At 44.0% G+C, this 16,689-nt stretch overlaps 1 long non-coding RNA gene across 1 annotated transcript; it reads right to left on the bottom strand.

Annotated features, from left to right (window-relative positions):
- Positions 1 to 3,686: 3,686 nt before the first annotated feature.
- On the bottom strand, positions 3,687 to 8,008 carry LOC309380743. Its single transcript, XR_014173100.1, has 3 exons — positions 7,934 to 8,008; positions 7,655 to 7,726; positions 3,687 to 3,719 (listed from the first exon to the last, which is right to left on the bottom strand). It is a non-coding gene; the product is annotated as an uncharacterized lncRNA (long non-coding RNA).
- Positions 8,009 to 16,689: the final 8,681 nt, after the last annotated feature.

The raw sequence follows: 16,689 nt of genomic DNA, 5'->3' as shown, positions 1-16,689 counted from the left end.
GTCTGGAGTTTCTGTGAGTAGAAACAGGAAGGTATTAGCAAGTCTTATCAGTCATACAAAATTCTGTGCAGTGTATCATATAGATAGTGCTATTTTGCTAGAAAAAGAGGTGCCAGAACTTACTACGAATGCCTCCCTCATTCCCGCATTGGTGCCCACCTAAGAGGTGTTGGAACTGGGGGGTGGGGAGCCCAGCCTTCTTCTTCCCTTCTAATTAATTTTTATAGGAATCGGAATAGATTCTGAAAGGATACTCAAGCATACAGGCCAATAAATATGTTGATTTCTCTCTTACTGAATGTTACAAACTGAATGTCTGCTGTGACGAGAGTTGCCATTCATTCCGTCAAGCAAAATGCTTTTCGATAAAGAGATATTCTGGACTGTTTCTTGACTGCACCATTTCAGGCTGCTGGGATGGCGGGGTGCTATCACATGAGTGTAACATAGTACAGTGGTACCTAAGGTTACATACGCTTCAAGTTACATACGCTTCAGGTTACAGACTCCGCTAATCCAGAAATAGTACCTCGGGTTAAGAACTTTGCTTCAGGATGAGAACAGAAATTGTGCTCCCGCGGTGCGGCAGCAGCAGGAGGCCCCATTAGCTAAAGTGGTGCTTCAGGTTAAGAACAGTTTCAGGTTAATAACAGACCTCCAGAATGAATTAAATACTTAACCCGAGGTACCACTGTATCTGCTTTGGAGCTTGAGATATCAATATGAAAATTCAGGCCAATTAACAAATACAGTGGTACCTCTGGTTACAAACTTAATTCATTCCGGAGTCTGTTCTTAATCTGAAACCGTTCTTAACCTGAGGTACCACTTTAGCTAATGGAGCCTCCTGCTGCCGCCACGCCACTGGCACACGATTTCTCTTCTCATCTTGAGGTAAAGTTCATGGGGTATCCAAGAGCCCATATAGAGTCCTTACATAGGTTCCCTATTGGTAGGAGAAAATAACAGAGGCCAAGCAGAGAATATTGAGAAGCAAAGCAGCTAGTAAACTTGATCTTTATTGATCTGTTGCAACAGGGTGCTCCCCTCACCCACAGGAGAGAGGAGGGACCCAGAAAAATGGCGTGTAAGGCCTTATAAAGACTTTTGAAATTCGCACCCTGTAGATCAAGACCACCCCCAGAAACATTATGCATACATCACAGAAGGGGTGTAACCTAAGACCACCCCTCAGATACATCCCACCTACATCACAGAAATTTAAATGTTGTTTTTCTCTTGTCCTTGTTTATCTCCTGTCTGGCAGGTTACTTGATTGGATTTCCTGGGGAGCCTGGCCATTCTTTTGTAGTGGTAAAATACTTATTTCCTGGGCCAGGTCACAGGCTCACACCTTATTCATATCTTAAATGTGTCCTTAAGACAGGATTTGTGAGGAAAGAGACAATGGGGAGACTTTTCCAGTTTGACCTTGCAGAGAAAACATTTGGTGAGTTTAGGAATCAAAATGGTTCCAGGTTGGCCTTCCTGTGTTGATCTATGTATGTGTGGTTATGAACATTGCCATATATCTAAGACCATAAAATTCCTATCACACAGGTCATCCCCCCACTCTCCTAGAGCAGTTAGCTCTTTTCCTGGTCAGTCATGGTGGAGATCCTTGCTCCTTTGGATGTAGTGATGATGATTAAGACGGCTTGGCTTTGCCCTCAACATAGAGCATCTGCCTCGAACCAGAAGCGGTGATGACTGCTCCATGTATGCCCATCACATTTTTTGAAAGTTTCCTTCCCAAGTCTCACAGAGCCCTTTGCATTTTGTGGGATCTACTTACCACTTTCAGATTGGACTGCATTTTTGTGTGGACTTGAACTTCCTAATCTGTGCTCTCTTACGCCAATGGAAGCAGGAAGATGCCCTTGTTCCCCACCTCCATTGGCCCCTCTGTCTCTTTCCCTTCTGCTTTCTTCCTGCAAAAGTGTTTTTGTTAAGTTGTGGGCGAACATATCAGACGACACAGTGATTCTTCCAAAGCAGCTCTTTATTTGTAAGCTGGAACAGAACTGAACTGAGGAGCTCAGTCAGCCTGCTTATATAGAGCTCCACTAGAATGCAACAGTAACCATTTTCTGTAACTAGCCAATCACTGAACATCACTTTCATTCTTCATTTGCATACAAACTATCCAATCACTGAACGTCACTTTCGATCCTTCATTTGCATAACTATCTACAGTATCCCCCTGCTGGCCCAGGGTGAGAACTTCAGTACATAACAGTTCTCCTCAATTTTCCCTCCTGACCAGCTGCTCCCTCTTTCTGTTCCTTGGCTCCGCTGTTCCTACTCAGCTCCTGCATTTTGTCTGAACGAACTCCTGCTCCTCCCACCATTTAATGCCTTCTTTTTCTAACTGCTGGCTGAAAATGCTACTTTACAGTGTGACTCTATAAATCATGACTATGTGTGATACACAAATACTGTGCACAGGTGTTTTATTTTTAAGAAAAATACAGTTGTGCATGCTTGACTATAAACAGTACTGAGAAATATATAAACTCACATTCACTCTTGCTTATATTATACTTACATCAAAATTTGGTATAAGACAGACTCCAAATAAATCCTAAATAGAAGCGTAATAATAAGAAAACTTGGTGTAATTTTAGCAAATCTTTCATTTGGGGTTAGGAATGGGGGAGAAATTTGATTTAGTTCACATCTAAAGAGAAATCTGTCCAATGTGCATTTTCCCAAACAATATGGGAACTAGAAACACAGCCATCCTTCGAAATTCATATTTATCTGAGATTAGCAATGCAGTTTTCCAACCAAACAGTACATGCTAATATGCATATATTATATTTGCATATATGCATATATAAGTGTGCATAGAAATGAATATGGTAGTGAAATTGTCCTATGTGAGGGGAAAACTGCTGAACTGCAACCCATCATCCCTGGCCGTTGGCTATACCTGCTGGGGTTTATGGGAGGTATATTTTAGCAACATCTGGAGGGCCAAAGGTTCCCCACATCTGGGCAACAGTGATTGTGACTATGGAATCAAGAACGGCTGTTGTTCTGCTTGAATTTTTAAGCGATGGGCAGCTCCAACAGAGCTGGAAAAAATCAGACAAGATAAAGTAATGGTAGTTAAATAATTTAGGCAGCTTTTTTGCATTGCTTGTGCCTGGTTTCTGGGAGAAAGGAAGAGCTAAGGAGAAAAACAGCTATGGATCTGGCATGGGCCTCATTTCATGCAGAAAACAGATACACGCTTTTGAAGCATGTGGAGTAAGAATTGGCTCATTTTGTTTCCCTGATGTGGGGAAATACCAGACTGCAGATGTCAAACTAGAATTATGACTGGGAATTGCAAATTTGATTTTCTGGAAATGCGGAAATTTGTTCCTGGGGAAACAATATTGTATTTTTTTGTATTTGTTTTAAAAATCCCTCTCTCTTCAGATGCTGAGCATGGCCAACAAATATGTCCTCCTCTTGGTGCTTTTCTCCCTGAGATAATACAGTACTTGCTCTCTCTTTCCCACAATAGCATGGAAAACATTGCTTGGCTCCAAAAACACCAAGGGTTGAACCTACTCTTGTGGATGAGCAGGGATCTCTGTCTTGAGGGCTGTCATGATGGTGCCTTTAATCAATGCTAAATTAACTTTATTCCGGAAGGAAGATCTTATCAACTGGCATCATCTTTGGAGCTCTGCCCTTGTTTTAGTTTGAGGATTAAGCTGTCACTCCTTTCACTTGTATCGCAAGCGGAAAAACAACATGAAAAGTAAATATTCTGTACTCCAAGGAGTCCTGAGAACTTATAAGAGTTCAGTGAGCTTCTCTTCTTAGAAAATGGCTGAAGCAAAATATAGCTCCCCCGCCATTAGGAAGGGGACTTGGTATGCCCCCTGTGCAGCGTGGCCCCTAGGGGGGCAGGGAGAGCCGGTCCCCCTAAAAAGAATTTCAAGGAGATGGACTGCCCCCCTCAATATTCTGTGGTAACCCATGGGCATGCCACACATGCACACCACATATCATGCGTGCGACATGTGGAGTTTGGAGTTTGGTTTACAGGGTTAAAACTCCTTGGTGTCCTGTATCTGGGGACCGCATGTCACAGGCTTTGTCTGAGTTGTCTGTGAGAGTTGCTTTCACTTTAGACTGAAAGAAGCAGCAGAGAGACTGTGTGTGCTTTTAGCACGGAGAGATGCCGGAAAGTTCTGATGGATTTATTGACGCAGGTGGCGCTGTGGGTTAAAGCCTCAACGCCTAGGACTTGCCGATCGAAAGGTCGGTGGTTTGAATCCCTGTGGCGGGGTGCGCTCCCGCTGCTCGGTCCCAGCGCCTGCCAACCTAGCAGTTCAAAAGCACCTCCGGGTGCAAGTAGATAAATAGGGACCGCTTACCAGCGGGAAGGTAAATGGCGTTTCCGTGTGCGGCTCTGGCTCGCCAGAGCAGCGATGTCACGCTGGCCACGTGACCCGGAAGTGTCTCCGGACAGCGCTGGCCCCTGGCCTCTTAAGTGAGATGGGCGCACAACCCCAGAGTCTGTCAAGACTGGCCCGTACGGGCAGGGGTACCTTTACCTTTACCTTTTTAAATAAACATTTTTAGAGATAGCAACGAACTGTCTCTGGACTTGATTTACCCCTCTATCTCACGCGGACGGCAGGACCGCTGCAACTCTGTTTTTCTGCCCAGGTCAGCCCCAAGCAGAGCTGCGCAGGGGAAGCGCTGACTGGACGACAGGATTTCTTGCCATACGACATGCGACATGTCAGCACGACATGCACAAGTGATGTCAGCATGTCACACAGTGCTGCCCCCCTCAGCCGCAGGGGCAAGGCGGCATGCTTCCTTCCTCTTCAGCTACACTGCACTGGTTTGGGCAGGCCTTGCCCCACGGGAGCCAATCAGTAGCTGGGTTGGCTTCAAGAGGTAGGCATGAATGGACAAGCGGGTCTGGTATATTCCTGGATTATAAATCCAGGCACGGACCGCAGCCACAACTTTTGCATTGCTGCCATTGGCTTTCCCATTCACCCACCATTGGTTAATAGCTTATGTTGCGGTTCTCAACCTGTGGGTCCCCAGATGTTGATGGTCTACAACTCCCATCATCCCTGAGCTCTGGTCCTAGGGGTGTTGGGAGTTTTACTTCAACAACATCTGGGGACCCACAGGTTGAGTAAGGCTGCTCTGGACCGTGGTCAGTTGCTGAGGGACGCGGGTGGCACTGTGGTCTAAACAACTGAGCCTCTTGGGCTTGCCGATCAGAAAGTCAGTGGTTTGAATCCCCACGACAGGGTGAGCTCCCGTTGCTCGGTCCCTGCTCCTGCCAACCTAGCAGTTCGAAAGCACGTCAAAGCGCAAGTAGATAAATAGGTACCACTCCGGCGGGAAGGTAAACGGCGTTTCCGTGCGCTTCTCTGGTCCGCCAGAAGTGGCTTGGTCATGCTGGCCACATGACCCAGAAAAACTGTCTGCGGACAAATGTCAACTCTCTCTGCCAGTAAAGCGAGATGAGCGCCGCAACCCCAGAGTCGTCTGCGACTGGACTTAACTGTCAGGGGTCCTTTACCTTTACCTTTAGGGCTGGGGAACCATTTTACTCACCATTGCAATTAGACAAGATGCTGTGAAATTTTTGCTTTCCCCATAGTAACCACTGTTTATATTGTGCTACTGAATGTCTATTGTCACAAGTTCCGTTATGGTAGGGTCGGCCTTCAGCAAGGCCTTGTGCATGTCATCCGATGATATCATCTTATGACCCTACCTCGGGGGACTGGCCTGCCAGCATGTGGGTTGGGAGAGGCAGCTGATGGGCTGCTCAGTGGCAGGATCCTTGCCCTGTGCCTTGCCAATAATAATAATAATAATTTATTTATACCCTGCCCATCTGGCTGCGCCTTCCCAGCCACTCTGGGCGGCCTCCAACCGAATAGTAAAAACAATACAGCATCAAACATTAAAAACTTCCCTAAACAGTTGTCTTTTAAAAGTAAAATACAGTGGTACCTCAGGGTTACATACAGGTTACAGACTCCGCTAACCCAGAAATAGTGCTTCAGGTTAAGAACTTTGCTTCAGGATGAGAATAGAAATCGTGCTCCGGACGCACAGGAGTGGCAGCAGGAGGCCCCATTAGCTAAAGTGGTGCTTCAGGTTAAGAACAGATTCAGGTTACGTACGGACCTTCAGAACAAATTAAATACTTAACCTGAGGTACCACTGTAGTTGTTTATTGCCTTGACATCTGCTGGGAGGGCATTCCACAGGGCAGGTGCTACTACCAAGAAAACCCTCTGCCCTGCCAACCCCTGATGTTGCTGTAAGCATCAAAGTTGTAGCCATTTCCAACCCACATCAGTTTCCTATGTGTTTATTGTACACATACAACATGCCGTAATGTACATGGGCCACAATATATACAAACATCTCATATATTCATATTACAAAGAAAGAAAGAAAGGAAGGAAGGAAGGAAGGAAGGAAGGAAGGAAGGAAGGAAGGAAGGAAGGAAAGAAATTTCACTGTCATTCTCTTCAAGGGAATTCTACATGGTAGGGCAGATTCTCTGCCATGCTATGATGATGGATGTTAAATAAATTGGAGTTCTTGTTATTAAATATACCAAGACAAAAGCACATCAAGAACTCAGGCCAATGTAAGTTTCAATAGTGGGAGTGGTCCCTACTCGCAAATTAATAGTCAATTGTAACAAAAACTAATCCATTCAAAAGTATGTATTCTGACAACTCAAACAGAGATTACAAACTCTAACAGAGATTACAAACTCAAACTCATAAAAATATGTATAACACAGTAATTCGTTACAGAATTAGAGATAAGAGTTTATGAGTAGAGATAAGTTCATGTTAGTCCATAGTCAGATTCAATGTGAAGGTCTTAGTTTCAATCATTGAGCAGAAGTCAGAAGTCAATTATGGATCAGAGACCAGGGCAGGGTCCTGTTTCGATGTATTCACGTTCATCAGCTAATTTTTAAAGGGTCGTGTAAGTTTGAAGACTTTCGAATAAATATATCCTGTTATTTTCTACGTTTCTCAGAGATAACAACTACGTGTGGGTAGATCAACGTGTGTCTTAAGCTTTTCTGTCCGTTTTGTTTAGATTATTGCTTTAGGATGGAAGTTGGAGGAATGTCAAGATGAATTGTAGATGATCTCTGGAGGACTACAGCATAGTAAAGCTAATTTCAGAATGCTGAGGCAGGATTCTTGACTGCAGAGTAGTGTTAAAAAGGAAATTCCAGGGAAGGAAGATAATTTTATGAACAAGACCAAACAGCCAGCCTTCTTCTCATTTGTCCTCTTAGAAATCCTGAGTATTTCTGCTGGCTGTTTGTTGTTTGTACAATAAATGGGTGCAGGACCTCAGATCGATTCACTGTATTTATACTAGCATTGAATCATAATCACAACACCTTTCAGAAGTTTTAAAAAATATTGCCTCCATTTGTGAATTATAGACTCTTAATTTGGTTTAACAAGCTCAACAAAGCCTACTAACTATGGTTTAGTGTTACATGAATGAGCTGGCATGGCTCTCCTACTCACATATTATAAATTTGTGGAACAGTGGGTACTTTAGACTATGGTTAGTGATCTGCCATCATCATCAGTCATGGTTTGAAACTGGATTCTTTGAAACTCACCATAGGACGTCGCGACTCCCCACCACGATCAAACGCTCTCACAAGCTGGCATCTCTGGCCCTAACTTTTCCCCTACAAAAAAAAATTCACTGCACACCCCTGCCAGAAAGCAAAGATTTTTTGCACATGAGCTCAACTATGTTTGCCATTAGGCCCTTTAAAAAAGTTTCATTTGGGGCAGAAAGGCACTCTGCGTGCTCTCAGAGGCATTGGGCTTCAGGTGCCAGAATTTTTGAATGCCAAGTTTTGCACCCCTAACAGAGACTTCTTCATAGTCACCTGTTGCATCCTGGCAGTTTTCTCAGTTGGGGCCAATGAGTCAGACTTTCTGCTTATATTTGATGACTTGCTTGAAGAAGAACAGACCCCTAATAAATTGCAGAGTCATTACCCTTTATGCATACTTGTTCTAATAGGTGTTGTGGATTCCTGCCTCCTAATAAGAAAAGGAAGTAGAAAAACGCATAAATTCTCCCAAGGGAGTCAGACAGCCTAAAGCCATATTTGACAGCTGTTGCTGTTACCAGGAGCACCGGGAGCAAAACAAAAAGATTGAAGAGGAGGAGAGGTATTAGAAGCAATTTTGGCATGATTTTCTTGGAAAGCAAATGTGTTTTGCATTGCACTACCCTATGAAAAAGCAGCACTCCTACAGTGCACGATGGCATGAAGAGATTAAACAAATACTGGCAGTAACTGGTTGAAAATAAAGTTATCCAAAGTTTGCATTTCTGAGTAATCCAAGTTCTGTTTAGTTTGAGTTTTAAAAAACTAGTTTACTTTAATCTTAAGCATTAATGACTTGGTATCGCAGATAATCTGAACTATTTCTTAAAATACACAGCATGCCTCTTAGAAAAAGAATTATTCATAGATATTTCCATATTTATAATCTTCATCCAGGGTAAATCTTTGTGGCTTTGCTGAGCCTCTGCAGGTTTCCAGAAAACTGAAGGATTTCAAAATGATAAGGTGGAGGTTCCCTTCTAAAGAGTATTTTCGAAAGTTGCTTTAGTATACTCTGCTTCGGAATGTAGAAGAAATAATTCAAAAGTGGTGAGCATTAGTGGGCTATTGATGATTTGGTAGTCCATGCTCTGATAACTTCTGTATTGGATTACTGCACTGTGCTCTCTGTGGGGCTGCCCTTGAAGGTGACCCAGGAACTTCAGTTGGACCAAAATGCAACAGCTAAATTCCTGGCTGGGACCTCCTTGAGAGCTTATATAACCCCTGTTCTGAAACATCTGCATCAGCTGCCAGTTTTTTTTTCTGGGCCCAACTCAAGATACTCCTGTTCGCTTTTAAAGCCCTGAAGAATTTAGGCCCCAAATATCTGAAAGACCACCTTCCTCCCTACTCACCCTCTGGGGTGCTAAGATCAGCAGAAGGCCCTCTGTGTAGCTCCACCTCCTATTTACTGCTACACCATTTATTGGTGTTTCAGCATACTACTAAAACTTTTAAATTTGACTATGCTTATTTTCCACACCATTCTATGCTTTTGATTATCAAGCTGTGGTTTTTTGCCTTTTTAAAAGTTTGTTTCTGTTTAGTTTTTATGGTTTTATGCATGGCACATTGTTTTAACTAATGTTGTAAGACCCCTCAAGGGTCTCGCGAGGGTCTGAAAAGTGGGACTGACATATTTTAGGGGGGGAAACCATATACACTGTAGCATGGCATTATGGTGCATAAACACCCCCCCCCCACCCCCTGAATCTGGAGTGGTTTTTTCATGGAAGAAATTTACTGTGTGATTCCCTTAAATGTGCAATAACTGAATGTGCCAATAGACATTAAACACACATTTATTTATTTCAGTTTGTGGTCTTGTTAAGCCATGAAGAGATTCAGGACAGTTTGACAATACGCTGGCATGAAAAGGACTGTTATATCTTTGACGAGAGCACTTAAAAAGACAATGTGTCCTACAGTTTATAGAGTATCAACTTGACATAGTACAGTAATTTTAATTCACTGTTTCTCAATATATATATTTTAGTAATCCCTTCTTCTATCCCCCTGCCCCCCCCCAGCTAACCACCAACCATATTTGGTGAGGGAGCACACAAAGATTCTTCCACATGTGAATTTAGATCTACAGCTTGTAGCACTTATGGAGATTGCATTGGCCACATTCACACATCACAGAAAGCCCTAAATCATTGTAAGCCACAAACCATACCTGCATGACTGAATTGCACTGGTATTGTTCCTCCCAGATAGCAGATAAAGGAAACAAAACACGATCTCCTTAATGCTATGTCTGAGGTAGATATTGTGGTTTGTTTGACTCCACAAGCCACAATAGTTAGAGCAGGTTTGTTCTTGGTGTACAGACCATGGTTTGTTTACGTCTTGCCATGATGTGCAAATGTGCGCCACAGAACGGCGTCAGGGTAATCAAATCTGCTCGTGGTTCCCAGTATAACATGGGAAATCACAAATTAATCTCCCTTGCTTGTTTCACAGCACTGCAGGTTTCTTTCTGCAGTGAAGAAGAAATGACGTCTTTTAATGAACAATGGCCTTTAGAAGTGGAAAGCGTGTTCTCCTTCATGGAGAACACGTGTTGTGGTGGGGGCCGCCAGGAGACTCCAAAGTTGGGGGCGGGCTAATTGATCGTTGGCCACTGATGCGTTTGGGCTTCCCTTGTTGTTGGGAAGAAGTTAATGTTGCCATTTGTTGATTGACAGCCAGAAATGCTAAAACTCCTTGCACGAGGCTAGGGCTTCCTCTTTTCGCCCGTGCAGCGGATTGCCCGTCCCCCCTCCCTAGAATTAGGGTTTTCACATTGACCTTGCTATGCCTGTCATGGGGTCGTCTGCTCTTGGGGCAGGGGCCCGGTAGGAATTTTGTCCATCTGGCTGATTGGCTGGGGCCATTTGGTTTTTGCCTACTGCGTAGCAAATCGTCACAACTTGTAAGGTTCGCAGTTAGGCATTGGTTTATGGTTTGGTTGCTTGAGGGGCATGGATTGGCTGTGCCTGCCCCTCTAATGCTGCTGCTGCAAGGGATTCCGTTAAAGGAATTGGGGGCTAACTATTGCTTGTCCACCCTGTCAAGGGGGCTTGGGCCATTGCAAGAGCTCTTGGTTGCATTTGGGGAGGGCTGAGGGCAGGTTCCCTGCTCCGTCGCTACCCCCAAGTGTATTCCCCTATTCTGACTTTCGCATCGTGCGGAATGTCAGTCTGTCCCCCCTGGTGGGGTCAGATAGTCGCAACCAATGCCTAAGCAACCACTCACATTTTTGTATTTTAATAAAGTTGTGGCCAAAATTATGCCAAAAACCTTAAACAAAAAATTCTGTGTGATGTGTGAATTATTGGGGTGGCCCTGGGGACCTTGACACGCAAAAGAGTGCAACAGTTTGTAGATGCCTTTCCAAAGCATTGCTTAAAATACGTTTCACTGTTGGGCTTTCCAATCACATACAAACAAGAACATTAATGGCTCTTCAAAATAATAACCAGTGTGGCTTGTTCCTTGGGTCCAGTTAAATTTATCCCCCCAAGTCTCCACTTAATATGTGTCCCTTGGGCTGGGAGGAGGCCTTGATTTACAATTATGCCTTGACGGATTACCTGAAAGCGTAACCTTCAGGCAAACTGTGATTAACTTGACCAAAGACATCTGGGAGAACCATCTATGGCTGAAAATTATGACCTTGGTATTGGGGGTGGGAGACGCTGAAACTAGACACCGTATAAATTGCGCCGCTGAAAACGCTCCAGCACAGAGGCCTCTGTGTGAGATTCCAGCAGACATTTTTGTTTGTTTGTTTGAGCAATAGCTCTGGCAGCAACACCTCCTATTAAGATACATGAGATGCATAGAAAAAAAGAGGAAATGTCCTAGGTTTCCTTCAAAGCCATATCTTGAGCAATGAGACTAACTTTTCACACACACACACACACACACACACACACACACGTACAAGAAAAGCACCACAAACAATTAACGTCTTAATGAGTAGCAAATGCTCTAGAGATAGAATGGGGGTTTCACTTGGGCAGATTTATGGAGCTAAATATAAAAGTATGACTCTCAAAAGCCATGTGCTCCTAATTAGCTTGCTCTTTTTCTTTTCTTTTTTTACCCCTGGATACTGTAAAAGCACAACGTGCTGTCAGAGCCCATTTTCTGATCCTGTTATCAATGCAGAATAAAGGCCCATATGAAATGCAAACCAGATTTACAGGTGCTAAAATGGCTTTTTTATCAGTGGGGGAACAAGCAACCTTTTGTTGTCTAGAACGGCATTTCATGCTTAAGGAAAGTGAGTAATTACAACATAGGGAGAAACACAACAAGTTTGTCTGAATATTTCAAAAGAAAAGGCTTTGAAGGGGGGAGGAATTAATGAAATAAGGTCTTAATCAATCGCACTGACGGCTATAGCCTTTTAAATGTCCAGTGCGATTTTGAACTCTTTATCTCAGTCAACCTTGATGCTGTGAAACAAGTCCTGGAAACCCCCATTTTAGAAATGGGAGGCCTGAGGGGGAACGTGAATGACTTAGCTACCGGTAAGTCCATCCGTTGCTGAATGAGAATTTGCACCCCAGCCTCTCCCATCAAATCAAACATTTTAGTCACTCAACCACCCTGCCTTTTGTTGACTGGACACAGACCATCCTTTCTCCCACTTGCAAGAATTAAAGGAACTCAGAGAGGGATTGCAGCTTGTGGTGTGTGGAGATACCAATTTCAACTCTGGTAAACAGGTTATGTATTCTTTCAGAATCCAGTTGGAACTGATTTATGCCGCCCAAGTACCCCGACACTCGTTTCCTAGACTGGAACCCCACTTCTCCCTCCAAGCAAGTGTGTAACAGTAAGAACTGTGTAGCGAGGCCTATCCTGCAAGACAGCAACAAATCCCAAATAACTGCAGTGCCTCATCCTATAAAGAAAGAAACAACCACTTGTGCCATGTAACAAATTAAAGTTTTATTCCTGGTGCCCAAACATTGTACAGTGGAACCTTGGGTTGCAAACATGATCCATGCAGGAGGCACATTTGCAACCTGCAGCGCCGCCTCTGTGCATGCGCAGGTCGCGATTCGGCACTTCTGCGCATGCGCAAAGAAGGATTTAGTGCTTCTGCACATGCACAAGCACCAAAACCTGGAAGTAACCCATTCCGGTACTTCTGGGTTTGGCGCGGTGCGCAACCCGAAATCACATAACCTGAAGCGTCTGTAACCCGAGGTACCACTGTATATAGTTATGAAGCATTTTTCTAGAGGTCTCAGGAGGTTTCAAATTGTATGTGCTGCTCTGTGTTTAATGAATATCTAAAATGGAAATTGTAACTTTTCTCTGCAATTGTCACTTCTTTATGTAAACTATGTTTCTTGGGAGGGTCAAGGCATACTCTGTATCCAATCTTCAATGGATTATCAGCAGCAGCTGTGAAATCTTGAAACTCTATTGTTATATATCAGCCACTGGTCAGCCTTTCTTCCCTGTGCTTGGGAAAACAAAGGGTCAACGCATTAACACTTAACTTTTGGCATGCCCAAAGGGAACGATCTTCCCACACTCCACCTAACGCCCCCACCAATCTGCAAAGCCCCAGGCAACCCATGACTTACCTTTCTTACATGTGCATGATGTAGGGCTGACACAAGGGGAGGAGGGCATGGGAAATGTAAGACCACCACCGAAGGGGTCTCACCTGGGTTCTCACCTGCCTCTCACAGACACAGGGGGAACCCTGTTGCAACAGCACTTCCATAAAGATCAGATCTGCTGACCGCCTTGCTTTGAATTCTTTGCTTCGAATCTCCCAAATGGCAAAGGGCTCTCGGAGATTTACCTGAGCTTCCTTGAGCGTGAGGAGAGCTCTGTTGGGTTTGATATCTCTCCAGTTTTTGCATTCATCAGAAGACAGTTGGCAGTGGAATGGGATAAATAACATTTAGACTATTTGTTTTAAGTAAAGAAGGTTTTTTTTATAAATTTAACAACAACAATGATATTTAATAGGTTATGTCATTGCAAGTGATGCCTGTTTAGTTGCATGGATTATTTCAAGAAGTGCCAATTAGGTAGGCTTGGATTAAAACGTGAACAGAATAAAATCCCCACATCTGCATATGAGCTGGCTAATGTGATATAGAAAACAGATTACAGCAGCAAAAGTGTGTGTGTGTGGCCTTGGCCCATCTATGCATTTTCTGATTTCAGTACTGCTGAATAGATGGCTTCTTGTTACAGATAGGTAGCCGTGTTGGTCTGCCATAGTCAAAACAAAAAAATTCCTTCCAGTAGCACCTTAAAGACCAACTAAGTTAGTTCTTGGTATGAGCTTTCGTGTGCATGCACACTTCTTCAGATGGCTTCTTGTCAGCTTTCAGTACTGACAAGAATGGGTGGCTTCTTTCTTAAACAGCTCAATCCATACCAAGTGCTTCAGATAACAATTGCAAGTTTAAATTACTGTTCATGGGCAAGCTATTTCTAAGGCCAAAACTCTGGCAGATAGCCCAGCACCATACTCTGAAGGGGAGGTGAAAGTAGCGATGCCTGGGGGAAGATACCTTTGCTTGGTGAAGGAATAGTCCAGTTTTCTTTTCTTTTCTTTTTACATAAATTCCCATCTGCATGCACATCAGCTCTGGTCAAAAGGACCACACGCTTTCAAACCAGTGGGGGAGATAAAGCAGTAGGGAATAGTTTGGGGGAAAGAAGAGGGCAGATAGAAATTTGTGGTATGTAGGACAATTATGCATGGATGCAAATGCTCATCTAATAAGTGCTCAGGGCCCTGGTGACTGTACTCACAGTTATCTTATCAACCAGTCCAACTAAAGTTAAAATAACTCTTAATGTAATATCTCTGTTGTAGTAGCAGTGTTTTCTGCATCTCATGAAAGAACAGTAATGGATAATTATTTGATTTATTATTGGGTTTTTTGTTTTTGTTTTACTTCCAGGGAGGTGCACTTGGGGTATTTATTTATTTATGTCTCAGGTTTGAAACTAACCTGGCTAGTCTCGGTTATGATGATCCTTGACTTGGGAAGGGGGTTCCATTAGCTGTCCTGCCCCAGGCAGCAAAATGCCGTAAGCTGGCCCTCCTTGCTGGTATGCCATTTAGCTGATCTAGTCACCACTCCAAGGTCTTCCCAGCAGAAAAGTCGTCTGGAAAGTCCTAATCTGTACAAGATGGGCTTTACAAAAGCTGTCTTTTGTCGTCTAGCAAGAGACTTTGAAAGAGCCCATCCTGTCAAGTCAAAGCGTTGGTTTAAGTTTCAGCAGCTTCGCCATAGAAGCAAGTTTAATGATGCCTAGGAAACTAACATTATGTGATCGTTTGTTAATTAATTTTAAGTCCTGCTGGGTCTAGCTGTCATGATCCAGCACCCTCCTAGTGTTACATTTCCTGGCATTGTTGCACTGTTTTGTAAAATATTTAATCCATGTGGGTACAATATCTAGAAAGATTTGAATGTCAAATAGTAATAATGAGGCTGGCTCCAGACTGGCTGATCTTAGCTCCGACTTTTTCCAGGAAAGTTCTTCCCCACTGCCCTAATTATGCAAGAACTGGAACAGGGCATGAAAGCTACAAAAATGTGAACTTTTATGGTGAGCTAAATATTCCAAACTCTGACTGCACTCCCCCTTCCCTTTCCCTAGTTTGGATTGCATCAGGCAAGTACTTTCATAGTACATTAAAGGTGGGGCGTATAGTTCCCAAGATGCATCATGACTCGATTAACCATGAAGCTTCGCATGCAATGGAGCAGGACCAGAGCCAAACTCCTGCGTCTGCCAGATTTGCTTTCTCTGCTGAGCTCCATAAAGTTCTTCGCAGCTCAGAAGATGGAAGTCATTCCTTTTATAGAGGAAAGAGTGGCAGCGACCATGTTCTTGGTGGTGGGGTCACAGGGCAGCCTGCACTCTGTGTGGTGTGCACTGGGGCAGCTAGCAATTTTCAGCAGCTGGGTTAGCAGAAACCAGGTGTCAGGCTTCAGGAAATCTGATCCCTCCCACGGTGGCAGCCAAGAAGTAGGTAAACAAGAAGAGTTCTTACCAAGTCTTGTATTCAATATTCACAGAGAGAGACGTAGAAATGCCATCTCTCTTAGATAATGGCATTGCTCTGAGTAAAGTCCCACCACCTCCATCTCTCCTATTATATGTCATCCCTCTGTTGACTGATTTGAGCTTTCTGCCTCTGAGCTTTCTGTTCTCCTACTCTCAGTGCCCCCCAAGTTCTGGGAGCGGGGGAGTCAGGCATGCTCTCTAAAGACACTGAGTCTGTCAGCTGTCTCTCTTCTTCTTCTTCTTCTTCTTCTTCTTCTTCTTCTTCTTCTTCTTCTTCTTCTTCTTCTTCTTCTTCCTCTCCCAATATTTCCCAGCTTCTCCCCTCTGCAGCCTCTGAGCTATGACCTTCCCCAAACCACTGTTGTAAATTTATACTGTCTCTCTCTTCTCTGGCATGTTCAGGCTATGGAGGCAGTCTCCAACATTCCTCCTCAGTCCAGTCCCTGATACCAGAGAAGATACCTATCTCTGTCTGCATCCAAAAACTAATGGCAGAAAGCATGAGTAGGAAGTGACTTTCTTGACCCTCCTTCCCTGGCAGCATTTCTCCCCCCCCAAGCTTCTTTTGAGGGTCAGAGAACCCTCTGGAATGGGGTGAGGTGGGTCACGGCGCAGGTGACTGCAGAGGAGGTTGGATTTGCTGAAAATCAGGTAGAGGGGTATTCTGTGTGCATAAAAAATCAGTAAGATTTAGCGTGCAAATGTGTCTAGGATGGAATTGCCAGCTACACATACCTCAGTGAGACTTAGACTCTTCGTGACCCCATGGACCAGAGCACGCCAGGCACTTCTGTCTTCCACTGCCTCCCTCATTTTGGTCAAACTCATGCTGGTAGCTTCGAGAACACCATCCAACCTTCGCATCCTCTGTCGTCCCCTTCTCCTTGTGCCCTCCATCTTTCCCAACATAAGGGTCTTTTCCAGGGAGTCTTCTCTTCTCATGAGGTGACCAAAGTATTGGAGTCTCAGCT

Source organism: Podarcis melisellensis (genome assembly GCF_964234715.1).
Source record: "Podarcis melisellensis genome assembly, chromosome: 11".
In the NCBI taxonomy this organism is placed as follows: domain Eukaryota; kingdom Metazoa; phylum Chordata; class Lepidosauria; order Squamata; family Lacertidae; genus Podarcis; species Podarcis melisellensis.
This window is presented reverse-complemented; position numbering and strand designations above follow the sequence as displayed.